Source organism: Mus musculus, chromosome 17 (genome assembly GCF_000001635.26).
Source record: "Mus musculus strain C57BL/6J chromosome 17, GRCm38.p6 C57BL/6J".
In the NCBI taxonomy this organism is placed as follows: Eukaryota; Metazoa; Chordata; class Mammalia; order Rodentia; family Muridae; genus Mus; species Mus musculus.
The window spans coordinates 5,199,583-5,226,241 of NC_000083.6; the positions used below are offsets into that span (position 1 = coordinate 5,199,583).

General features: G+C 44.4%; 1 protein-coding gene and 1 long non-coding RNA gene across 8 annotated transcripts in view; one reads left to right on the forward strand and one right to left on the reverse strand.

The window, feature by feature from the left end:
* The window catches only part of Arid1b (AT rich interactive domain 1B (SWI-like)), a 353,360-nt gene that overhangs the window by 205,286 nt on the left and 121,415 nt on the right, over positions 1–26,659 (forward strand). The gene's annotated exons all lie outside the window — the stretch shown is intronic.
* Positions 157–24,702, reverse strand: Gm34854. 4 transcript variants are annotated; one of them, XR_876354.3, is made up of 3 exons: positions 14,236–24,702; positions 13,208–14,045; positions 157–553 (listed from the first exon to the last, which is right to left on the reverse strand). It is a non-coding gene; the product is annotated as a predicted gene, 34854 (long non-coding RNA). The 4 variants fall into 4 exon arrangements; XR_385148.4 differs by lacking the exon at positions 157–553 and adding an exon at positions 2,057–11,121; XR_385146.4 differs by lacking the exon at positions 157–553 and having other exon boundaries at positions 12,472–14,045; positions 14,236–14,328; positions 17,489–24,702.

The window sequence follows — 26,659 nt, forward strand, 5'->3', positions numbered from 1 at the left end:
AAATATACAACAGTAAGCATGAACCTATTAAGAGAAACCAGATGAAAAATTCTAATCCTGGAGGAGGAAAGATTTCTTTTTCTAGTTGTAGCTCTAGGCGATGTAGAGGAGACCTACGATGTCAGGCCTCGGACTTTCGGCTTCTGACTTAGCCCTGCTTCTGAAATGGACTGCAGCGCCTGCACTTCTCCGTGTCAGAGCTCTTGAAAACTGAGTTCTTCAGTACTGCCTAGTGTAAACGTTCTTTGTATATCTACATCCAACTTAATATACTCTTCTAATTTGACATGATGTTAACTAATGATACAGTTTGCAATCAGTATCTAAGGGCTGTGTCACAGATTACTTCCTTAAAACAGATTTCTCTTAGATAGACTCGCGGTGGGCACGGACGTGCCTGAGAGTACTCACACCACAGGGGCAGCTTCTGGGTGTCTCTGTTCTGTTGTCATTAGGTGGTGCTTGTTCTTTACTTACTGAAAGTGTCCAGGCGTCTGCTCTGCCCATGAGTGCTGGCTGCTGCACTCTGCATCATGACCAACATCAAAGATACCTGCATACAATCATCACATTATTAATGATAGTCAGTGCTATTTGTGTTACTGTTCTATGTTAACCAATTACTTTTAATTAACCAGGATCCTCTGTAGTAAATAAGTAAACCTACATTGTAAGGCAATGAACAACAGTAAGTTGCTCTGCCTGCAGGCAAGCAATTATTGATGCCTTTCCCCATTTCTTGGGCGTGTTCGTAATGCACAAGATGAACCACCCCTGTTTGTATGTATATGCTACTTTTGTTCTTGATTTTTTTTTTATTGAATAGCGTATTTACACAAATAGGTTTTCTTGATCTGTTTTTAGTATTGATCTTTTTTTTTTTTTTAACAATTTATTAATGTGTGAGTGGCGAGAGCACCTGTACCAGGGCTTACATTTGCAGGAGGCCACCCACAGGAATAGTTCTGTCCTTCTACCATGGGTCGGTTCTGGGGATCAAGTGCGGGTCCTGGAGCATGGCTGCCAATTAGTATTCTGTGTTCTCTGGGTGCTTTATGTGGGAACTGGGAAGGAGTTTAAAGTGAGGAAGGGACTCCTGCTCAATTCTGCCTCTCAGCTCCTGTGTCACAGCCTTTCCGGGCGGACAATCCTGGAGTTGTGGGATTTGATGGTTTAGGACAGCTCAGAGGGTCAAGGGTTTGGCTCCTGCTATCACTGACCTTGGTGCTGTGTGTGCTCTGAAGTCCTCTACAGATGGGATCTTTGTAGGCACACATGCCAGCCAGCATTTTCCATCAACTCCTTAGACATCAGTGTGGCCGGGCCTCAGCCTCGGCTTTGGTATTTATTCATTTGCTCAGTCATTCAGTCTTTTAGTTGTCCGTCTGTTTAAATGTGCATGCAGTTTTGCCTACATTTATGTCTGTGTATAATGTACATGCCTAGTGGCTTCCGAGGGTGTCAGATTCTCCTGAAGCCAGACTTGCAGAGAGTTGTGAGCCTTTAGTTGTATGCTGGGACGTGAACCCCGATCCTGTGGAAGAACAGCTTGGGCTAACCTCCAGCCTGTTTTGTTCTCTTAAGCTTCTGTCCTCACACTTGTGTCCTGGAGGAGCCCTTGAGAGTTTTCTGCCTTCTGCAGGTCAGCTGCACTACACCCTAACTGCACTTTGTGTACGCCTGCAGCTGTTTTTTGGGTTCTTGTTTCTGTTTTGTTTGTTGTTTGTTTGTTTTTCGAGACAGGGTTTCTCTGTATATCCCTGGCTGTCCTGGAACTCACTTTGTAGATCAGGCTGGCCTCGAACTCAGAAATCCGCCTGCCTCTGCCTCCCGAGTGCTGGGATTAAAGGCGTGCGCCGCCATGCCCTGCACCTGCAGCGTTCTTTTGGTGATTACGTTCACGAGTCTTAACTCTCCACAGAAGAAATGGGAACAAATGCGTAAGGATGCTTACGTACATTCACTTGGGTGTTTACGGGGAAACTCCCCTCCATGTTTGGAGACCTTAAGCATGAGCCTTGTATGGATCAAATGTGCAGAATGTCTTTCTTGATGAATGTTGGAAGGTGTTTCTTTTGAGGAGTTTGTAATGCAGATTACAGCAGACATGAAGAGTCAACACTTTAATACCAGTGCACACCTTCCGGTTCCAGCAAGTCTTTCTACTGAAAACATACTGTATTGTTTTCCAGTCACACGTTTTTTTCCCCTTTAACTTAAAGTTAGTGTCGCTTCATAGCCAAATTAAATACATTGGCAAATAGCTAAAAATTAATCATGTATCAGATCAATACAAGCATACTTCAGTTTTATATAGATAGTTTCTGGCTGATGAGACACAAAGTGGTTATCAACCTTTCTCTGAACATTTACTTTAGAGTGTATGACAGGAGTAACACAGGACATGGGTTCCCAGTAAGTCTACTGGTCTGAAGGGCTCCTTGAGACTTGGCATACTCCACTGCTCCCACTAGAGGGCTTCCTTCCAGCAGAGACACATGCTCTGAGAGCAGCAGGAAATCCTGCCTAGGACATTGCTATTCCCTTGAGAGGAAATTGAGACTAACCTCCTGGATTTTAGGTAGTATTTTTTTCATCTATAGGTGCTAACATTAAAGCCTCATAGAACAGAGAATGTTAGACAGTAAACGAGGGTGTGTATGTTTTAAACCCATAGTATTTGAAGGAAACAGGTTTGTGAAGTTGCTTAGGTGAAATGAGTTTTTTAAAAGCCTGGTAAGGGGTTTTGAAATACCCTTTAGCCTGGCTAGAGAGAGAAGCAGGACTGGAGGCTGAAGCGGCCTTGCGAACAGTCACATGGGGCTCTAAATTCCACAGAAAGCGCTGCTCTCACCTCCCGTTGTCAAATATAGTAAAGCCTTATCTTTAAATAGATATTCTATTTGCTACTGATTTTTTTTTTCTACTTGACTTTTAAAATCTGTTAAAATATGCAGAACTCACTCTGTAGATACCAGTCTCGGCTTTACTGTGCTCAGCAGTAATTGTATGTATGTGAAAATACCCACATCAGGGTTTAGTGTCCTTGAGGGACAGAGGCTGGCAAGATAGGATCTATGAGTGCAGCTCACAAGCAGACGTCCTAGAATGCCCACAGTAGTTACCTCGGCAGGGCTTTCCCCAAAGGCTTTTAGCTGAAGTCTTCGGTGTTCATTTGGAATTGCAATCTTAAAAATATTTGCGGTCAGCAGCTTGGTGTTGTACAAGGCAGGGCTCAGGAAATCAAAGATGAAGCTCTTGTGCGTGTGTGGGAGGGGGAACCTAAGCTAAAATCTATGCTATGGCTTGTTTCTAAATCTAACAGTTAGCGTTGGAAATTGGAGTGTAAACAGAAATGGTGTTAGTGGATCTTCCCATGATTTTCCACTCTAGTTGAGCCAACATCTCAGTCTTTAGCCCAAAATCATATTTGATATCAGCAACATATGGTTTCCATCACAAAGTAGCTGCTCATCTTGTCAGCCCAGCACCCAGTCTACCATCTTTCTGGTGGGGCGGGGCGGGGTGGGGTGGGGTTGGCCAGGCTCTGACCTTCCTAGGTGGCTCCTCTTTAACCCTTTCATTTTCATGCTGCAGTCAGTCTTCCTTGGTACTGTTGTCATTGGCAGCACTGTTGTCATTGGCATGGCCTATGTACACTTGTGTTCCAGGCCAGTCACAGGCTCATCCTGATTTCAGCCCCACGGCCCCACCTCCCAGATGCTGAGCACCCAGACTTTCTCTTCCTTTCCTTGTTCTTTTCCTTCATATTGGCTCTTTTTAGTAGCCAAACTTAAGAGCTTTATACACCAGACTGAATAATTACGTTTTTTAAAAAAACAGTAATTATCAATACACATCTCATTCCATGCAGCTTTTAAATTCATGTTAATGAGCTCTGTCGTCTCTTGCACAAGACTGACAGCCAGTTTTGAAGTTCTGCCATCTTTTTACAACTTGCTGCCTAGACTCTGCCTGCCTCTCCCAGAGCACTGTTCTCAAGACCTCTTGCTCTGTAGCATTCCAGAGCCTGGCTCTGCCCACTCTGCTGTGAGCAAGGACAAGAAGCTACTAGCATCAGCAGGGTGGCCAGCATGATGGTTGGTTTTCTGAGTACAACTTTCCCCCTTGCTATCCTGTCTCTCAGTAACAAGTTAAAGAGCCTGTGCAGCATCGTGGCATGTGAGCAGGATGGCCCTGCTGAGGATTGGCACCCACACACATTGAGGCGGGTGGGTCCTCTCAGTGCAGAGCACTAGCCCCGAGAGAACTCACCGAGCCCCTCTTGACCTCCTCCCAGGGGCTGGCTCACCTGGCTCAGGGCTGTCCTCAGAGGGGGTCTTGATCGTACCTAAATCATTTCTTTCACTACCACTGCGGGTTGACGTCTGGGCCTCAGAGGATGAATCGGCCTTTGGACTCAAGGTGTGTGGCCTGGTGTGGTTTATCATGCAGGACTTTGCTGCTCTAACCAGACACCAGTGGTTAGCAAAAACACCTGTTTAAGTTTAATCATTTAGGCTGTGATTAAGATTAAACTTTGGGTATAAGAAGCTACAGAACTCAGAGTTTTGTGTAGTGGTGATTGGCTTCAACCTTTGCCCTGGTGCAGGGTTTTCTGACATCCTGCCTCATTGCCAACACCCATTTTGGGAACTGACTAGATGTAACCGCTGACTGCTAGCTGCCCTGCTACACGGCTGATGGCTCTGCTTTGCAGACTTATTGATCCCTCGTTCCTACTTGGTGTCTTCACTACTGAACTAAAACCCAGCTTCTTCCCGGGAGCCCACGCCTGGCAAAGGCCTGTGAACAGACGCGTTGTCCTGGAGTGGGCTGCAGTCCATGCTAGATGCCTGCTGTTAGAGATGCATGGGGAGGGCAGAGTGCACAGGCGCAGAGCAAAGGGAAGTCTTTCTAGATGGCTGGACCCTGGGCTGGGTTCTGAAGGCCTGGATTATACAGAGACCTCGCAGGAGCAAGGAAGGAAGGAGTGCTACTTTGGGTCAGGATAGCTGTGGAAAGCCTTTTCATCTCATATATGTACATGAGGAGCCACACTGGAGCAGCCTGAGTTCATTGTCAGGGGTCTGAGGTGTAGAGTAGGTGCCATTGAGGTGGGTGGGGACCTGCAAGCATGTGCCGGGCTACGCTCACCTGACTCTTTCCTGCTCTGCACCTTCACAATCACATTCAAAGCTGGTGTATTTGTGTGACCTGCCAGTCAGTGTACTTACGGGCTATGGTTACGCTAATAAGGTGAGGTGACTACCCCATCAACTCTATTCAGGGCGGTAAACGCACTAAGATTGTGCATCACAATGAAAAAGAAAATATAAATTTATACCTAATACATATATGCTATAAGTTTATATGTTAAAAGCTTAATGTGTTTTTATATTTCATGTTAGAAATTACTAAGTATTATAATTCTGAGCACAATTAATTCAGTATTTATAATATTTAACACAAGACCGTCGTCTTCTGAATCTTTGGTTTTGTATTTAATTCCCAGCATGCATGCAGAATATTCACTGCATAGTTAATAAACTTGTGATCTTATCTCTAGGACCCACTGTATTTATAACTGCAGTAAAAGGAGGGAGGATTAGTGAGCCAGCATCTCTGGTGCACCACCCACTGGCCGGTCGCTTGCCTTCTGCAATGTGTGGAACCAGTCCAGCCACATTACGTTTATAGCCCTAAATTTCATTTATAAGAACCTTTTCCTAATAAACTGTCCAGATCTGCAGAGTGTTTTAGATGCTTTTTATTTTTGCAGATCTATAGGACTTGTAAAAGTTTTTGAAGACTTGTGTCTTTAAAAACAAATGTCTTCTGGAGCTTAGCCAATGTGCCTCGGCTTGAAACTGTGCCTCACTATTTAGGAAATGTCAGTGTTCAGCGCCAGTCACAATCAGCAGCCTTCCTGTTAGAATTGCTGAAAAGAGTGAAGACGGCTGCCTCACTTGTAGACTTGTAGGTAGCTCGTTTGTACTGTCTCTGCGAGGACATAGCCCCCTCCGGGTCCACAGCAGTGGCTGACCCACATACATCTGGTTTTTCTTTTCTTTTTCTTTCTTTGTTACTTTATTTCATTTTTTTGTTTTCAAGTATTCACTTATTGTATTATTCCCTTAGTGTAGGCCAAACTAAAACCTGTAAGCTTCATATTAGTTCAGATGACATTCAGTGTCACTGGCCAAGGTCTCAACTGTGTGGACACCCAGAGATAAGAAATTTTTGCGTCTGAATATGATGACTAGTACCTGGGAAAATCATATAAAACGAACCCGATTGTTAGGAATGACTGGAAAGTAATATTCTTCAGGTCTTCTCGTGGCGCACAGCTTCCTTGTGCTTACGTGTTACCATCACATGAGTGCTGCTATATTGCTTACCAAGGCTCATCTCAAAAAGAACTCAAAGGCTTGCGGCACTTTGAGGGATGGGGGAAGTGTCACAGAGTTCCAAACTTTTAAGTAATTTCAGATTTCTTAAGGTTTTCATTTTTATTTGTATAATTAAGATGGTTGATTAATTTTTAATTGTGGGTATTTTTACAAACAAGCTTCACAGTGAATAGAAATGCCTTACTAATAAGCCATGGGCCACACCTGTCTTCACTAGTGGAGGGAAACTGCGACCTAGGGACAGTTTTGATCAAACTGGTTCTCGGTTCTCTATTGTTCCTAGTACTTGATGTGTGCGTGCACACACAAACACTGTTCCTCCTTACCACTTCGCTTTTTATATTATTTTGGCAATAATTTTTAGTACTTGTTTGGGGCACCTAAAATTGATTGCTATGAAATACAAAAGGCCAAGTAAGTTAAAGTAACCATGAATAGGGGTTTCGAGTAAATCCTGAGTGTGATTAGCTCCATGTGTGGCTCTTTATGCACATCTGGTTGAATAGACGTTAAAGAAGAAGATGGCCTCTAAGGTCAAAGTGGCTATCCACTTAAGAGACCCAAAGTACGCCATCCCCTCTGTCTCCTTCTGAGCCCACACCTTCCTAAATTCTTCTAGACTCTGTGTTCCTTACCCCCTGCACCTCAGTCACGTCTGAGGCCTAGCCGCTCCTCCTGTCCTCTCTTCCATGTGCTTCTGTGGGGTTTGCTTCCTGTGGGTCTGCACCGTTACCGCCTTCATCACTCATTTGGAATTTCTCCTGAGCCACCTTCCTTTTGCACTGTCGTTTGTGCAGGAGAGCCGGCATGATGAGGGAGGCCTGGCCCAGTTATGTCGTGTGGCCTTTTGTTCCCAGCAAGAGTGTTCACTTAGAGACTTCATTTTGTCTGTTCATTGGCTCGCATGGGTAACAGTAAATGTGTGTTAATGATTGCTCAAGAGGTCCGATTGTGTAATGGTTGTGATTTTCAGTCTCGGGACTGAAAGCCTTGTCAGGGCCTATCGCTGATTCATTCCTGTCTCACTGCCTGCCCGTTATGTGGGTCAGTATAGAGTGTGGTGGTTTTTTTCACTTGCGCCTCAGAGCCACTAAAAGGAAGACTACCCACTGGGTGTTTGCTGAGTGAGGAGAGTTGACCTGGCTGCTTGTGGTCTGTCTTCATTTAGATAAATACATGTGTTAGTCAAGTTCTACACTACTATTCATTGACCTCGCCGGGCTTCGTTCTACTGCGCTCCATTCACAGAACTATCTGTGTCTCTGCATCTTTTGTGTTTTTGTGGGAATGCAAGGAACAACCTCAATGGAATCTGCTCCCCGAATTCTGCAAAAGAGAATGGGGTTCCACCTTCATCTAAAAGTTACAAATAACAAAGAGGTTAATCTGTAAAATGTCACCAAACAGAAGTAAACTTTAGATTGTTTTTCAAAATAAGGTATGTTTAATTGTGAAAATCTGTGTAGGCTAGCGATTATATTTGCCCACAATTTAAGTCATATTTGGGTTTATCTCAGCCTGGTCATTATAAACTATTCTGAAATAATCTATATTTCACATCCTTCATATACAAGCAGATGTTATGACAGAATACATGAATGTCACAGGTGAGGATAAAACAGCAATGACACCAGCAACCAGTGAGAATAGGGTGAAGTTATTGTGCCAATTCACATAAAAGGCATCTGGCTAGAACTCACGAGACGCCCTTTGCTCCCAGTCTTTCTGGGTTTTAAGCATCTTAGGACTTGTCTGCACTCAGTGTACAAGTTGGACATTAGATCTATGAATTAATCACATATGTAGCCATGCAAGTTCAAATTAATACAATTTAACTAAAATTAAATATCCCTTGAGTTTGGCCAGCAACACTTCAGTAGTTAGCCTGCTAATGGTGGCCATAGAGAGCACAGCCATGCTCTGTGAGCCAACTTACTCCCAAAGTAAAGGACGCAGATCACTTCTGTGACACTTTGCCACAATGTATTTCACAGAAGTAGCTAATGGCTGGCCGTGAGGAGGTAAGTAGAGGACTAACAGACTCCACGGTCGGCGCGTGATGCAGGCAAGTAGAGTGGATGTTGCGTCAGCCATGAAACACAAGCATGTCAGTGCCAGCTGGACAAACATTGTGTCTCGTGGGCCACCCTCACAGTGTTGCTGGTTTAGAGTAAAATTCTGGGTATTGTTGCATCCAATTGCAAAGTGTACCAGCTTGTTAAAGACAGATGTCCATTCACCTTTCTTTGAAGTTACTTTAGTACCAATTCTTCCACACCCTTGCTGTCATCCCAAGATGAGCTTTGTAATGAGTTTCCTGGATAACTCTGTGGATGTGACTGTAACGCCGACCGAGGAGTGTTTAAAGTAACAGTGCCCTTGAAATCAAGCCATAAGCTCTTTTACATTTCTTACACGTTCACAGGACTCAGTAGGAGGGGATGGCTTTGGTGTTTCTAATTTAACTGAAATGCTGACATCTGTTAGAAATTCTTACGGATACAGAGGACCAAGTTTCCTCCCTGTTGCTTGGCCATTGAGCCTAATTTAAAGTGATAAATGTATGAGTCCTTTCTTCTGCCATCTGCTGGTCGCTGAGACACTTACAGCTTGAGTCTCAGCTAAAGGTGCATTACTGGTTTGGAGGGTGGTTTGTTTACACTCCCCTGCAGGGTTTGATGCAGTGCTGCTCACCAGGTTTCATCTCTTGTTAGGGGCTATCTCAGCCTACTTTTCAACTCTGACTTTATAGGAAGGCATGAATGTAAAATGTAGAAAAAACACAAATTCTGAAAGCCAACTTATTTGAAATTCAGAGGGTAAGAGACATACTTGTTAGAAAATGTTAGAAAGTGGACCAAGGGCAACTTATCCCCACTTGAACATTGCCAATACATCAGCTGAGAAAACAGCTGATTCTTAAAAAAAAAAAAAAAAGACCATAGGGCTAGGGAGATGGCTCAGTGGTTAAGCGCACTGACTGCTCTTCCAAAGGTCCTGAGTTCAAATTCCAGCAACCAAATGGTGGTTCACAATCATCTGTAATGAAATCTGACTTCCTATTCTGGAGTGTCTGAAGATAACTACAGTGTACTCACATATAATAAATAAATAAATATCATAAAAAAACTAAGTCTCAGCTAAGTGACATAAGATGTTTTGATTTTAATTTTTGAGACAAGGTCTTACAATGTAGCCCTGGCTATGTAGACCAGGCTAGCCTTGACCTTTCCCTGGCTGTGTAGACCAGGCTTGCCTTGATTGCAGGCCTTCTTTCTGCCTCTGCCTCCCAAGTGCTGGGATGACACTGTCTGGTAAGCCTTGAGGGACACCATGAGGGAATGTCTGAAAGACCTTAGACCTAATTTCGGGATTTGTATTACATATGGAGTAAAGAGTTTTGCCTGCTAACTCACAATAAAGACTACTTGTCTAGGAGTTTAACTGTCTCTGTCTGTCTCTGTCTATTCCCCCTCACCCCAAAGACATCTTATTCAATAAAGTCAGGCAAGGCATTTTAAGAGAGAACAGTATAGGAATTTCATTTTCTGCCACCCCTATCTCCTTTCCAAATGTCTTAAAAGCTGCCTTGACTGATTCTAGAGTCTTGCTCAGTTATTTTTCCCCCTCAGAGAAGAGTAACCGAAAATATTATTCTGAGTTTTTCCACCATGAAGGCCGAGAGGTCAAGCCGCTGACCCTGTGTCCTCTCTAGTAACAAAGGCAGGCAAGAACCCACATCCCTGCTCCAAAGTTCTTAGCTCTTGGTTCTCCAAGTCGAGAATCTTCACATTAAACTGCATCTTAGAATTGTCAGTTGTCCGGTGTTGGTAATTTGGCACGCTCCACCTAGTGTATTAAGCCTCCCATCGACGGTTTCGAGCCAGCAAACAGTGGAATAATTCTTAAATTGTTCATCCCAGATATGTGTGCAGTTTTGAAGTACTGGGGCATCACCAGTTGTGTGCAGGTTTGGTGTGGCAGGAAACTACCCAGTAGATGGCTCAGGTTAGTCAAAGATGTATGCTGTATCTATCCACAATATGCAAGAAGTCAGAGCTAGCTTGACCAAGTGGTTCTTGTGTGGTGTAAATTCCCTTTCTCAGAGGATTTTCTTTCCCGGTCTGGTAGGTGGCAGGCATTTGATATACCTATCCTGAGTCTCCTGGGTACCATGATGCAAGTGCGCCTTTGACCAATGAGGTCTTTTCATGGGGAGGGGGCAGTGGTGGAGGTAGGCCTATCCCTCATGTAGTTAGAGGCTGACCGACTCTGGCTTTCCCTGGGGACATGATCTTGGCAGTATGTTTTGAGGGCTTGATTTTCTAGTGACAATAACAACATGTATCTTCTGTCACACTTACTTGTTGGTCTTACACAACTGGGGGTGGGTTTCAGTGGAGAGGTCCCTGATTAATAGCATTGCTATTAATAGCATTGCTATGACCACGCCAGTTACATCACCAGGCTGCTTTCTGTGCTGCAAGGCAGGAGAAGGGAAGATCCTGGAGAAGATGGGAGCCAATATTGTGCGTCTTTTAGCGTCTCTCCAGTACCAAGCTGAAACCAGCTGTTTCTCTATGGTGAAGCTGTTCTCCTCCCTTCCCCATGACTGCAGTTTGGCTTCTTCCCAAGCTGTGTCAGTTTTTCAAGTCAGTTGAGAATGTCAAAGTGGCTGGTGTTGAAAGAGCCAATATGTTGGAAAATCCTTGAAGCCAAGTTGAACAGTAAGATGAATTAAAGACTATATTAGTGGACGGTTTTAAAGTCAAATTTGAGCGGGCTTAGGAATGACTTATTGAATTAATACTTATATATCAGATGTGCCTCTGATCAATCCTTATAAAAATTATTCCCAAATATGAAAAAATTAGCATTTTACAACTGAAGTATTGCTTCCTGTGGGGGTACACTTCGAACATAGGCCAGTAAAGTTCTTGAAGCAATAATACAGAGAAAGCATTTTATAATGAACATAAAAGTATTTGAGGAAGTGAGAAAAGGTCTGGGGACTCTCTCTTTCCCTGAGTCTGCTTTAATTCTTTTTAGCGGTTGGCTTCTCCATCTTGTGTGATTACTGTGGTGTGCTCATGCTGGATGTGTCGCAGGCTGGTGTTTGGAAACTGGCAACTGTGAACAAGTGACGAGTGAGCCCTGCTCACCCTGTTGTCATCTGTGTGCATTTCACTGAGATCTGGTGCATCTCGGCCACCGCTGATAGAACTGTTATGAAAGCCAGGGTGTGGGCCAAGACACAACATTACACTCCGTGCCCACCATGGGCTGCCAGCTCAGGTGCGCTCTTCCTGTGTGCTGTTCACTTTGCTGTTGGCTGTGTGAGAGTTTAGATCTGGACTATGAATGAGGAACATGTGGAAGGGCAGACACATCCTGACATGGCTGGGCTTGGCCTCCTTGTGGCTCAGTTCACTAAACTGTATGGAAACTCTGTCTTGTCCCTGCAGCTACGTTCTGCTGTTTAAATCAATGGCCTGAGTGCTCCCTAGCAAGAGTGCTCCCTAGCAAGTCATGTCCTTTCTTTAAAAAAAAAAAGCTCAAGTCCCCCACCTCTCCTGCAAGGTAATGTCCATTCCAGAATTGCTTCTGCTGCTTGTCATGGGGAAGGGGGGATAAATGAAATAGTGAGCAAATACACATTATTAAATGAGAATTAAATATAGCTTTGACTGAGTAGTCTGTGTGAGACATGGTATATTTTAGCAAGTGTTCTAAAGACGATGAGACTTCTCAGAGCTTGTATGGGTGATTTGTGTGCCTATGTCTACTGTGCCTTAAGTTGGTTCCTTTCCCCCAAGCATCCTCGTGTCTTCCCTCTCCCAAGTACAGCTTCTTTGCTCATCTGAGTATGTGAGCAGTGGCTAATGGTGAGAATCTTGGGGAATTACTTCATATGCTCCTGCAAGAATAACAGCAGTCGTCAGACTTGAGGCATATATACCCATGATAAATCAGCCATCTAGGAAGAAACTGAGGAATCCTGATTATTTGAGATGAAAAAAAGTATTTCTTTACTGTGTGGATACTCAAAGGCCTGCAATTCTGACAATAATAACCTTTATAGAAATTAAGCTCAGCCAGAACCCAAAACACCTGCTGACATCACTCTCACGAAATAGGTTTTGCTTTCTGATCAGCTATGGAAACGTTTACCGTATGCAGTGTAACGCACACGCATTTTCTTCTGTACAGAGGATGCGTTGGAGAACTTGACCTCCCCAAAGGGTAAGCGCTGAAAGGAAGGAAATGGAGAGCTGCCAGGCTTGTTGGCTGGAGTCACGGACAAGAGCAAGGCCTGTCTGAACTGCCACTCAGTTTTTATTCTGAGCATTTGCAGGGCTGGTGATTAGAGTGGCTTTCGCCCAATTATGCTGTGATTATTCTGCTGCACTGTAATTGACTGGGGAGATATGCTAATACCTGTCATTTGGGATGATAAAAGATGAGCGGAGGACGCAATGCATTATTTAGCTGGCTGTGTGATAGATGAGGGATGCGCAGAGTGCTTTAATTGCTGAGAAGAGAGGTTAAGCTGAACGAACGGATGAATTAGAAATGAGTTTTTTTTATGGCTTGTGGAAAAGTGAAATAAAGGAAATTGTGCCTTAAACTAAGGCAGCAACTAGAAATGAGCACAGGCGCTGGGGTCTTCCAGCATCTTGCTTTATCAATTCAAACACAAATAAAAGTGTACCTTAGAGTTGAGTAAATAATCAGCAGAGTGAGAGTAGACAAGCCATTCTGTTAAGCAGAGACAATTGTAGAATCATCTTTACCTTAGATGGTGACATTGGTGATTTGTGATCCCTTAAATCTAGTTTCAGCTCCTGCTAAGGGAATATGCAGTGTTTCTGGATTCGAATCTTTCGACGCGAATGTATAAGGCTCAAAGCACATACATTCTATATGCCTGTTTCTGAATCGAAGCAGGCCAGGAGACAAGAGGAATGAGTGTCTATAATGCCAAGAGAACGTAATACTATAATTAGTGAGAGTGTACAGACAGACCTGGGGCACTCGGTGGTGTCTCTCATGAGCCAGTTAGGCATTGGCATTTTCTGGAAACACAGAAAAGAGCGTTAATTTCCTTTTTCGTGCTGTTTCCCATTGTCACATCCACGGTAGTCTTCTGCCCACGTTTCTCCACAGTACTTAAATGTATTATCTTGGTGCCTTCATGGTTATTCATACAGTGTTGGTGTTTGCTTTGTTATAGTCATGTTCAGTTAATAGAAAATGATGTGGCAGACACAGCCTGAGCAGCAGTTTGCAGAAGAGGGTGGTTCACAGTGAAGACAGGCCTTGCACACGCTGGCTTCCAGGCAAATCATGTAACACACCAAACAACAGTGTATGAAAATGTCCTCACCCCACACGAAACTGCAGTTTGATCTTGTGGATGGTCAGAGGGAATATGGGACGGGAGGGTGGGGGCACACGCTGGTTTTCTGTGAAATGAAGGTGGCGAAGTTTTGTCCATGGTTGAATTCTCTCCAGCCAGCCAAGCTTCACTGTCTGCCGACTCAGCAGCACTGACCAAGAGCTCGATGTAAACCCAGCTCTGAGGTGTGCATGGGTTTCTGTATGGAAACATCCGAATGACAGTGCTGCATTCTGCCAGACAGATTGACGGTTTCTGGGTGATTACCTTCCTCCAATACAGTTGGCATCCCTCTCCCTCCCTCCCTCTCTCCCTCCCTTTCTCCCTCTCTTCCTCTTCCTCCCTCCCTCCCTTCCTCTCTCCCTCCCTTTCTTCCTCTCTTCCTCTTCCTCCCTCCCTCCCTCTCTTGTTATTGTTACTTACTTGCTTGCTTGTTTTATTTTTCACATTTGATCAGGAACAAAGTAAAGCTTCAATCTGGATACTTTCTATCGATTCTACAATGGACTCTTGTAGCTCCAGAACAGAACATTGTGAGAATAGAAGACATAAAGGAAATCAACATTTGCATAGCCTCAGGGAATTTAGGATTAAATGAACAGAGCTGCAGTGAACAGCAATTTATACCAAAAAATGAAAACTTGAGTTGTACCTAATGAAAGTGCCACATTTCAGAAAGCAAACATCACAGCTGCCCTGGGAATCGGGACTAGTGTTCCAAATTGAGTGTTCTTCCCTGTCAGTAACCTGCTTCCTGTTGTACTCAAAAGAAATCCAGGCTGCTCAGGTGGCCTCCCCTCCTTCCTCTCCCCACTCAAGAACTATCAAAGGCTGCAACCTTGTGCCTGAATCTTTCCCAGTTTTTCTCTTAAATTTGGACTTTTTTGAGTTCTCTCTCAAACAATTTACTTTGTTTTATGGTTAAAAAAAAAAAAAAAAAAAAAAACAACTCATGTTCTCTGGCTTTTGTTTTGTTTTTTCCAAGACAGGGTTTTGTTTTGTTTTGTTTTGTTTTGTTTTGTTTTTTCCAAGACAGGGTTTCTCTGTGTAGCCCTGGCTGTCCTGGAACTCACTTTGTAGACCAGGCCGGCCTCGAACTCAGAAATCTGCCTCTCTCTGCCTCCCAAATGCTGGGATTAAAGGTGTGCGCCACCACCGCCCGCTTGTTGGTTGTTGGATGTAGCATGTCTCATTATAAATTTGGTTTATGGTTAAAGAACTGTATGTCAGAAACTGCACATTGTTGCCATTCCTTGTGTCAGACTAAGTTCTGTCCTTTCAGAAATGCTAGGCCACGATACAGGTTTGTAACCAGAGGCATTCTAAGCCCAGTGTCGTCCTTCTCCTCAGCATCTCTGACTAGCTGACCACTCAGTTAGAGGTGATTGCCGTTCAGTTGGGCTTGTAGCAGTTCTAGGCTAAGAGAAATAGTTGTTTCTTAATATGTGGATATATTACTCTGTACAGTCTCATGTTGATATTTGAAGCTAGCTAGTGTCAGTGACCATGAGAAGTTAAGCAGCCCATTTTGGCCATGTCACAAACTGGGAACTGGGTCTCATGGAGATGATGCTAACCAGGGAGTGCTGCTCAGCTGAGGCTACTGCCTCTCCTGAGGAAGTGGTTCCTGCTGAATGGAGAATGGGCTGGAGTAGTGTACCATGGACCACAGGTGTGGTGCTGTGTGGCCAGATGCCTAAAGCAATTCTAACAAGGCATTGCTGCTTTGTGGCAGCATCAGACTCATTAGCACAGTACCTGCATCCTCTGCTCAGGGTCTCAAAAAGCAGCTCTAATAGGACTATTGAGGTTGGCAGAATTCACCTGTGTGTGGCTGTCATTCTGAAGCTCTCAATTTCTTGTGGGAGGTCAGGCACAGTTCGTACTCAGTTCTTGGAGGAGATCTGCAGGTCTCTGCCACTTGGCAGCATTTCATGGTCCACAAGATTTGCTTCATGTCCCACCCATGTTGTATAAAGCTTTCCCTTGATGAACCAGGCCCACCCTGGACAATATGCTATTGCTAATTAAGAATAAACTGATTAGTGCCTTAGTTACATAGGTTCTACCCAGCTCTGTCCATACTGTAAGCCTCTGGAAGGGAAGTTCTTACACAGACTTCTGTGTAGCGCTCGTGCTGTCCCACAGTGCCTATGTTTGTTGAGCTCTGGACTTTGCATTTCTGGCCAGGGGTCAAAAATAAAGTCTGCTTAGCCCTAGCGCAGTGGTTCCCAACCTGTGGGTCGTGACCCCTTTGGGGGATGCACATCAGATATTTATATCACAATTCATAACAGTAATAAAATTACAGTTGTGAAGTAGCAATGAAATAATGTTATGAAATAACACTGAGGATCTGTATTAAAGGGTCACAACATCAGGAAGGTTGAGAACCACTGCCGGGGAGACTTGAGATGCTGTGGAGGGAAAAAAAATTATTTATTTATTTTATGTGAGTACACTGTAGCTGTCTTCAGACACCACAGAAGAGGGCATCAGATCCCATTACAGATGGCTGTGAGCCACCATGTGGTTGCTGGGAATTGAACTCAGGACCTCTGGAAGAGCAGTCAGTGCTCCCAACCCCTGAGCCATCTCTCCAGCCCAAGAAAATCTTCTTCCTTTCTTTTCTTCTCTCTCTCGCTCTCTCTCTCTCTCTCACTCTCGCTCTCTCGCTCTTCCCCTCCCCCTCCCCCCCCCCTTAAATCATTATTTTGATTTTTGGTTTTGATTACTCGTTTTGGGGGTGTAAAAAGAGAAACTTAATAAAATTTACTTTTTAAAACATATGTGATTAGTAATATAATCTATAAGTTTTGTGAATAGACCCCCACATATAGTAATATTATATATATATATATATATATATATATATATATATATAATTTAAACTATGTTTTTGTGTTCTTAAAACCCAGGGTTACTGTTCCTCGTAAAATTCTGTGCTGAGATGTGACAAATTTACTTCGGCTAACGTTTGGTTCCTTCCACAGTACCCTCCAGGAAAACTGTATATTTTAAGTAGGGTTTCTATGTACTTGATTTTAGTCCTTCTAAAGAATTCCACAGAGCCAAAGGTGTAACTAGGAAGACTTGAGACTGGTCTAATGATATTTTTTTTAATTACTCATATTTGGAAAAATGTATCAAAATGTAAATGTAGTAGTTACTACACGTGACTCAAATCAAAAGAAAAGCTTAGAGCCGGGCATGGTGGCGCACGCCTTTAATCCCAGCTCTTGGGAGGCAGAGACAGGGGAATTTCCGAGTTCAAGGCCAGCCTGGTCTACAGAGTGAGTTCCAGGACAGCCAGGGCTACACAGAGAAACCCTGTCTCAAAAAAAAAAAAAAACAAAAACAAAAAAACCAAAAAAAAAACAAAAAAACAAAAAAAAGAAAAGCTTAGGGGGTTGGCTGCAGACAGGACCCGGACACAAACGGCCGACTCGTACTGGACTCGCATGGATGGGCTTTGACATCTAAATGAACTTCTAATGTCGGCATATACTGTTTTTCTTTAATTCCCCCACCCCCACCCCAGAACTTCTTGAGCTTTGATGGTATATTTTATAGCTCTAACCCTCTCTGTGAGTCTACAGTTATAAGATGAGGACTGTGGTCTGGCCAGCTGGCTGCTAGTTCCCCTGAAGCCCGAGTCCCTGCTTCCCAAACTCACCATCCTCAGCCTGTGCTCTCGCCTGCTCAGTGAAGCATCTGCTCAGTTCAGATGGCAGCCTCCGCACAGCGTGGTCATCAGACACTCCCTCAGCCAGCCGTGTTCGGCTTTCTCCTGCCTGGGCCTTCTAACGTGACCCTAGTTGATGCTCAGAAAGAGCAAGCACCATGCTCAAGGGACAAAGCCTGTTGCTGGGGTGCCATGCCTTCACTGCTGCGAACACTAGGGCAAGGTGTGGCTTCAGCTCTGATTGCAGTGCAGTTCGAACAGTGGCACCAGGCCAGCTGTTACAGAGTCCCTGTGATTCTGAACGTGCTAGGAGAATGCACAGTGTGGCCCAGGCAGGGAGGTGTTGAAGGGCTCTGACCTTTGACCTTTGAGGCCAAAAATCTCACCAGCAGGAGGAATGAAGATAGAAACTCTATGGGCATGTGGCTTTGGTGTTTCAGTAAGATGCTGACCAGAGGTGCCTTGGTAATGAAATGAGTCTCTCCAAAATCTAGACGTTTGTTCATCTGTCTGTCCCGTGTGCTGTCTACAGGACACAGGCGACTGTGCAGGTGGTGGCAACTGTGTGCAGATCAGCCTTTTAGGAGCAGAGGAGAAACCTGGCAGCTATATTTAGCTTTGGATGAAGAATCAACTAAGCTGGATCATTGCTTTTTTTTTTTCTACAGGGCTGATGTAGAAACACATTTGTGCACCTAGTGAATTCATCTGTAAATCTCTGTGGGCTGTAGAGAGTATGAGGTTTGTTAAGGATGGAGTTAACTTCTTAATGGGAACAGGTTAAAGAATGGTTTTGTCCGTTGCAGACATTTTTCTGGGACTAGCTGATGCGATGTTTAATTTCCATCAGTCACTTTGAACAGGGATGGGCTTAGGATGAGCAGCAAGACTCCTAGTGGCCCTTTATTCCTTAACCTCCCAGTGCTGCTGCAAGCTTGAGCAGCAGCCAGGAAGCCCCTGCTGGAGACAGATGGCTACAGCAGTACGGGGGTGGTGTGCCCATGGCTGCAGTGGTAGAGGGCTTGTGCCCGGGAGCTGTTGAAGACCAGCAATCCTGTTTCTGTCCTCATGGCTCCAGGCTCACAGAACATGTTCTAGTTCAAATGAGATAGCCTTGGCTTGAGGGAGAGAGGCTGCCGCCACTCACTTGGGTATGGTGCTTAATCAACATCTGCACAACCGATCACACCAGAGTCCGTCCTTTCCAAGAGAGTTAGTTCTGTGGGCAGCGCATCAAGAGGAAGTGTGTTCCTGGCAGGGCACTTGAGTTCCTAATTACCAGATTCCTGGCTTAATTGCAATTACCTGGACACCCATACAGGGTGAACTTTTGGAAAAGAATATAATTAGTGAAGCAGGAACTTTGCTGCCAGCTCCCTGTCTAGATACCAACACTAAACAGCCTGATGTCTGTGCCTGTGCAGACTGCCTGCCAGCACTAGAGCCCTTCCTTAAAGTCTGGGAGCACATCACAAACAGCGATACTACTGCAGGGTGCTCAGGTTTTGTGTACAGGGGTGTGTGTGTGTGTGTGTGTGTGTGTGTGTGTGTGTTAGGAATGAGTAATTATCTAGAAGAAAAATAATTGCCAAATAGTGTATTTTCTGGGCACAAACATTCACTGTCCTTGGATGAGTAACTGTAAAATCCCAAGGTCTGCATGCAGAAGAAAATGGCTACAGTGCTCAGCTTTCCCCATTCAATACTTTAAAGATAAAATCAACCCCCCAAAACCTTTAACCTAATTTACAAATGCAGATTTAGATTTTTCTTAAAATAATTTTGAAGTCTGGGTGCTGAAGAGACGGGTCAGTGGTTAAAGAGCACTTACTGTTTTTCCAGAAGACCCAGGTTCACTCCCCATATCAGTCACCTGTAATCCCAGATTCCAGGGGTCCAAGGTCCTCCTCTGACCTCAGTGTGTACTGCACACCTGTGGTGTAGGCACATACGTGTAGACACATCAAATCTGTTTAAGACAAGGTTTTTAGCTGTATAGTTCTAACTGTCCTGGAGCATGATGAATAGACAGGCTGGCCTTGAACTCAGACGTCTGCCTTCCTTGGCCGTCAGAGCTGGGATTGAAGGTGTGCACTGCTGCCACCACCACCCCAGCCTAAAACTTTAAGGGGCTTTTTTTTAGGTCCATGAGGAGCAAATGTGAACTATCCCTGTTCCCTGACTGTCATGTTTGCGAGGCCCAGCATGCAGTTTGAGCGCAGCCTCAGCTCGTGGAGGGCCTGAGCATCTGCTTGTGGTTTGTCTTACATGGTTTTGATTTGGTCCTTGGCCCCCTGCCACTTTCCTTGCTTTTTACCTCCTCTGAGCTCTGTCCTTCCTTTCCATCTCAGTAAATTCCTTGTCCACACCAAGGTTAATTTTGTCAGTCTATGGTTAGTTAACTCACAAATGATCTTTGATAGCTTCTTCCCTGTGGAGTTTCTGGTCCTTTCCTTGCACCCTTCTTAAGACATTGGGGTGGCGGTCTCTGCGCCCACTTTCACCCCATATGCATAGGCTCTGTGTGGACTGGCTGCCTGTGAAACTCCTCACACCATTCCCTCCAGTGGGACATCTTTTAATTCCTTCCTGTCCTTTAATAGTAATAAGAACATCTAGTTGAATGACTTTCCTGCATTTAATTGTATTTTTATTTAAACTATAGTAAGTTAGAAAGGATGCTGTCTAGAGCCAGGACCCACCTGAATGCATCTTTGTCAGCTGTTAAATAGTTGCAGCTTGCAGCTATAGAATTGCACATGGCATCAATAGCATGCAATACTGCACAGCACAGTGAAGATGGCCTGCCGCCCAGAGAGCGCCTCTAAGGGCCTTGCTGCTAGGGTTGTATTACGGTTGCTTCCCTCTTTGTCAGATCTGCAAGGTAACTGTGGCAGGTGATAATCTCACCCCTTGCAGGAAAAGACACCTGAGGTGAGGTGATCCTGGCCCTCACATGGTGCTGAGAGGAGGAGGCCTAGTTCTTAATGACTTTGCCCATCAGAACATTACCAGATTTGGGACAAATTGACTTTCAAAGAAATACTGAGTAGAATTTTAACGTGAGTCCAAGTACCACACAGCACATACTTCCACTAAAAATTATTTTTTGTCAGGCCAAAGAGGTGGCTTTCAGTTCAGATCCCTAGCACTCTCTTCTTCAGAACTTCTCTTGCAGAGGCCCGGCCTCAGTTCCTAGTGTGCACGTGCTCTCCATGGCCACTTGTGACGCCAGGACTAGGGATCTGCACCCTTCTTACTTTGTGACCTCTAGGCACACAAGTGACACATCAGACATACATGCCAGCGAGATACCCATGCACATAAAATAATTTTAGAAGATTGTCTTTTTCTCTGAAATACAAATTTAATGGGATCCAGTATCTTACTGGATTATCCCAATCTATATACAGTTTATACTCAGTGCCAGTCCTTAAATGGTGGTCAGATGGGCTCTAGCTTAGCCCTGCAGGTCTTACCACAGCTTTTGGGTTTATGGGGTCTAATTAAGGGTAACTTAGGGGTGTGTCTCTGCTGCAGTCTTCCTGTCCCGTGGTATAGTGAGGAAGTACTGGTTATGGAAGGGACAGCATAGTAAGTTTTGGCAGCAGCTAGTAAGCAGGGTTGTCAGAGGAAAAGTGAAATAATAAATGCTGAAGAGAGCTCAGATGAGCTGCCACGTGGGGAGATCTGCAGTGTTCAGCAAAGCCCCAGGGCCAAATCTGGATCCCCACAAACAAAGATCTCACACCTGAGGCCTTGCTGTCGGCTGCTGTGAGCCACTTGGTTTCCGCCTCTAACTGCCGTTCTCCTGGGTTTACTTGGGAACTTGTGTGTTTGTAGAATGAGAAATGGCTGTGCAAGGCATCTGTTAACCAAACGGTGTAGTAGAGTATGTTTTAAAGATCTGAATGAGCCTGGGATGTGTCCAGATGGACGGCTCTGACCCTGTGCTTTGAGGAATATTTGGAGTATCTTACGTGCTGGCTTATTTTCCTCCCTTTAAAAGTATTCTTAGACTATAGCAAGTGCCGAGACAGGTCAGCTGTGGTTCAGGTTGAACGAGCTGCCAGTCATCCTCTTTATGCCCTTGTGAAATATGTGGTGCTGGAGAAAGGGAGGGAGGGAATTAGCATTTACTGAACAAGTAAATACTGGACCCTGTGCCAAGTACTTGCCACACGCTGCGTGCATGTGTGCATGAGTGCAGGCGTGATTGTGCACGCACCAGAGGTTGATGACTTACTCTTTTATGACAGGGCCTCTCCCTGAAGCTGAAACTCATCAGTTTAGCTAGGCTTGCTGGCCGGTCAGTTCCAGGGGTCATCCTGCCTCTGCACCCCATTCCCAGCACTGGGGTTACAGATGGATGCTGCTAGGGTTTTCATGGGTGCTAGAGGCAGAATTGACTTAGCAGTCAAGTACCTGAATTACCAAAGACAGACCTGAAGTTCCTGCGACGGTGCTTTGTTAGAAGCCAATCTTCCTGGCTTTGTTTATGATGGTTGTTTATAGATTTATTGCTCGTTTGTACTCCTAATAATCTAGTTCTTGTTACAGCTTCCAAATGGCTTGAGTGTTACCTGGGAGGATTTCAGTTCTGCGTTGCTTGCCACAGGGTAGCATTACTTTAGCAAATGGCCATAAGCCAGGAGCTGGCTCTCTCTCTACGAGGCTCACAAAGTGATTACCAGTAGACTGTGCTGGGGAGCCCGCTTCTGGTGATTAAGTTCCTTCAGGTTCTCAATTGAGTTAACCTCTGGGACAGCCAAGCACCTTTGCTCATCAGTGGGGTGCCACAAAGGAGGCTCAAAGGTGTTACCATTACCACTGCTGTCCCCAGAACCTTGGGCTTCCTTCTAGGCTAATCAGCCTTTATTGGAATGAAGCAGTTCCCCTTGATAGGCCAGTGAGTTCATTTGTCTGATGGAGGAAGCTGGCTTGTCTCCTTAAAGCACCTTACACACACATGGTAATGATTATTTGCCATGTTTGTTTTTAGTAATAACAGATGCCCTAAAAGAGATCACTCTCTTTTTTTAAATGTTGCATTGAAAATCAGTTTTTCAGGAGTTGAAAATCACCAAGTATTTGTAAATATTGAGAATTCAAAGCTATTTTTCTCAGAAAACTTGTTGAGATCTATCTATTGTGATTTTTTTTAAAGTTTATTTATTGTATTTGTATCTTGGGTATTTTATCTGCATTCATATCTGTGCACCAAGTGTGTGCCATGCCCTCAGAGGCCAGAAGGAAAAGGTGTCAGGTCTCTTGGAGCTGGAGTTTCATGTGAGCTCCCATGTGGGTGCTGGGAATTGAACCTGGGTTCTCTGGAAGAGCAGCCCTGGCTTTTAACCCTCTAGCCCGCTGAGCCATGGCTCTAGCTCCCAGATGGACAGCTCCATTTGTAATTTAAAAGAACAAAATGTAATTTTCAGAGGCTACACTGTTTTGTGTCGATACATAAATGGTTTTCTTGACATTTCTTCTAGTTGTGAATAGATTGTTCCTCACGGTGAATATTGAAGACTTTTGTCTTCAGTTTCATACTTTCAAGCCTTGTCTTTGCCCTGTACCTGGCTAGTGCCTATCACGTGGGAAATTCAGCACACTCACTTCTGAGGATAAAGTAAGGTTAGCCTGGTTTCTTTGTTTGGTTGTTTTTGTTTTTAAAGCTACAAGTATTCTGGCCCTGAATATTATTGATTCCGTACTTAAGCAAGACAGTATCGTTCTCTGTGTGTGTTACTGCTAATTACTTTCATTTTAAATTTTAAAAAATTCTTTAACAATGTATCAAGCTCAGTTGTGTAACCCTTGATTTAACAAGCATGTTGGTGTTTGAACCAGAACAGGTAAAAGAGCCCTGCTGAGAAGTCGTTAGTGGGTTGGAATAGTTGTGGCCATGGGGTCAGGGGTCAAATCATTGTGTGCCCTTAAGAACATCTGTTGGAGTTGGAGGCACTGCTGTTTTGAAAGCAAGGCTTGTGATTTTCAAGTCAATGCTCAGGAGTAGTGTGTTTTAGTGCTAGCGTGTAGGGCTGGCAGTCTGTAGAGGAAGGAAGCCACCTGCTCAGTTGTGCTTCCCTTGCCTCCAAGGCTCTGACAGTAGAGCCCAGACTGGCCTCCCTTTTACAGAGGTCACTTCTTTAAATATAAGTATTATGCAGGCATAACAAATGCAGGCTCTGTACAAATTGTAGTATTTAGCTTGGTACATTGTCTCAAAATGCACACAGTTGTGCAGTCAGTACTTAGTTCAGTCTGCCACCAGCAACTCAAAGCCTGCCTGAACCATTCTCTGGCTAGTCCCAGCCTCACCCACCAAGAGCAACACTGCCCTGAAGAAAAGGTTTTACTACTTCAAATGCCAGTGGCAGTGGCCAGCCTGGTCCTACTGTGGGAACAGTCGGATTCTACTCATCAGCGTGTTAACAGTTTTGTGGAAAAAGGCCACAGAACTTGCGGAACTTGTATCAGCATTCATTCAAATGAAATTTTAATGACTCAATAGTGGTAAATGTCCACAAGAGTTTTTGCATCGAAAACCAATTCTTAATAGTTTAAAAAGAATGCAGAAAGGAGAAATAACATTTTCTTTAATTTTTTGCCTTTCCGTTCTTTTTTAGCATTTATTTATTTACTTATTTATTTAGTGTATATGAGTGCTTTATCTGCATGTACTCCTGCATTCGAGAAGAGGGCATCAGATGGCTGTGAGCCACCATGTGGTTGCTGGGAATTGAACTCAGGACCTCTGGAAGAGCAGCCAGTGCTCTTAGCCTTCTTTTTAGCCCTCCATTCGTTTTTTGTAGGTTTTCTTTTTTAATTAGTTTTCATTTTACTTATTTGTGTGATGGAGGCACGTGTGACGCTCCAGGGAGCGATCTCCTAGGGATGAGTAAATCAGGTCTCCTTGTCTCCCATGTAAGTTCCTGGGAGCAGATAGAGATACCACCAAGCCGGCTCACTAGTCCCACCATTCAGAGGACTAGGTACAACCTCTGGATTTTTATTTGTCTCTTGATTATTAAAAATAAACTAGGATGCCTATTAGTTTTATCATAATATCTGTTAAATTCCCTAAGGATTCCATGAAAGAAACCTTAATGAGATGACCTTCTCAACAAAGCCCTGTCTTACTTGGATGCTGTGGTCTTACTAGTTTGCATACCTGAGTCAGGGCTGGCTTTGCAAATTTTTCACACCCGCAGTGCTTTAATGTCTTTGCTAGGAAGCCAGAGGCATTGTCTCTCTTGTGTACATCACTGGAGGATGGAGGGTCTCATTACAGTGCAGTCTTGGCTTTTCCAGTGGAGCAGAGCTGAGATCATCTTTTCCAGTGAGACAACGCGCTTGGATTATTAGACACAATCTCCATTCCAGGAAGACAGTGGGCTCCTGGGTAATGCCAGGATAGTGTTTTGTTTGGTTTTGTTTTTGTTTTTGTTTCATGTTCCCCTACCCCCTTTGGTTGTAGAGCTAGACTAAAAGCAACAAAGAGGGAAACAGCCATGAGAGAGTGACCACAAGACCCTGACACCTGATTCTGCAATGGGCAAGCCAGACTCAAGTCTGACCCTCTACTGGTCTCCCGAATGGTGGAGCATGTTGGTTGTCCCAATTTATCAAGATGGCTGGCATATGTGACCCTAAAAATGGTTTGAATACTTGGTATGATGGCTCTCTCCCTCCTCCCCCTTCAAAAATTGGAGGGAGGCTATGTGGCTAAAATATGTGTATGAGTATGTGTGTACACACATACATATGTACATGTGTGTATGAGTATGTGTGTACACACATACATATGTACATGTGTGTATGAGTATGTGTGTACACACATACATATGTACATGTGTGTATGAGTATGTGTGTACACACATATGTACATGTGTGTATGAGTATGTGTGTACACACATATGTACATGCATACATGAACAGGAGCTGCCATTTGCTCTATTCTTGGTAGTTTCTAACAGGATTCAGGGACTTTATCAGTACAAAGCAGTTATCAAGGACGAGGTGGAAGACAGATAAGTAATTGTGGTGAAGACTAACTGGTTACGGAGGGGGAAGAAGAGGGGGAGATGGAGGGGGGAGCTACGTTCAGACCACAAGCCCAGAGCACCAAACCGGCAGGCATCATTCTCATCTGGCCCACATACTGGGCAAGTCTAAGCATCTCTAGGCATTTAGCAAGGTCACCATGTTGGGGCCTCTGGTGACAAATTCATGGGGACAAACTAGGCTTAGAATTGACCTGAGGTTTTCAGGTTCTACCTGAAGCAGAGTCACCCTCAACCTCCAGTTCAAAAGAAGGGGTCACAGTTTTCTTCTACTGAGACCTGGTTGCCCCAGGGTTGTGTCTGCCCAGAGGACCTCCTTGTCCAAGGCTCATCATGGCGCCTTCCTGCTCGGCTGTGCATCTGTGTTTAGCTCAATAGCTTTAAACTGCTCTTAATAATACTTGCTTTTTGAGGCATCTGCCCAAAGCTTTGCCTGCTTTTATTCTTGCTTTTCCCCACTCCCATTTTTTTATCAATCTCTTTAGTTCAGCAATCTAGAAAGCATATGTGTGCCACACTGCCCTCACAGTGTGTGCCACAGTGCCTGTGCTGTTGCTGTTTTCTTTTGCCCCTTCCTCAGACCCCATTTGTTCATATTTCTGTGCCCTGTCCTGTGTAGTTGTAAGTATGCGTGATCAGCTTTGCCATAGGCGTAGCTCTTGGGCATTTAAGTGCAATTTCTGCTGTAGCTCATGTTTGAGATCTGAAACAGTTGTAGATATTTTAGAACTCAGCTCCGTAATAAACAAAACTGTTGATCACATTACATTGCAGCAGGGATCGATTGCATGCTGAGAGCTGTGCTAGATCATGGTAAATGTCACCCTTAGTGTCTCGAAAGGCAGTCTGTCTCCACCACTTGGTTCTCTTGTGTGTCATGTGTCCTTCCTGGGGGTAGTTAGCATACAGAATGGAGGTAGAGGGAAACCTGATGATTGGTCAATTCTAGCAAAACTCTTAGGCATTCAGAATAAACTCATCTAATATTTGCTATCTGGTTTCCCTCCCTGTGACTATGACCTCTTTGTTGTGTTTGAGGCATGCTGTCCAGATAAGGTGGGCTGGCTGTACCTGTGAGTTAGCTGTCCTCGGGTGA